This window comes from Bison bison, unplaced genomic scaffold, assembly GCF_000754665.1.
Source record: "Bison bison bison isolate TAMUID 2011002044 unplaced genomic scaffold, Bison_UMD1.0 scf7180017864378, whole genome shotgun sequence".
Classification (NCBI taxonomy): Eukaryota; Metazoa; Chordata; class Mammalia; order Artiodactyla; family Bovidae; genus Bison; species Bison bison.
Window position 1 is genome coordinate 572,013 of NW_011494950.1, and position 289 is coordinate 572,301.

Here is a 289-nt window from a genome sequence, read left to right on the forward strand (position 1 = left end):
GGGGGGTGGGGTAGAAGAAATGCCATATTTATTATAAACACACCAAAAATGTTGGGAAGGGTATATACCCAAAAACTAAATTTCCAAGTGTCTGCTAAAGTGTTTTAGTAAATAAGGATTTCTATCCTTTGCATTTGACTGCTTTTTCTAGATATGGATTTGTTGCAACTATTGTAGCCCCACAATAGTAACAACAAATACAAAGAAAGAAGCTTCTATTACAATTATTTTTTAGAATTTGTTATAATTCTCTAGTATGGCTTAAAAAAGACAGATGCCCTAACTAGAA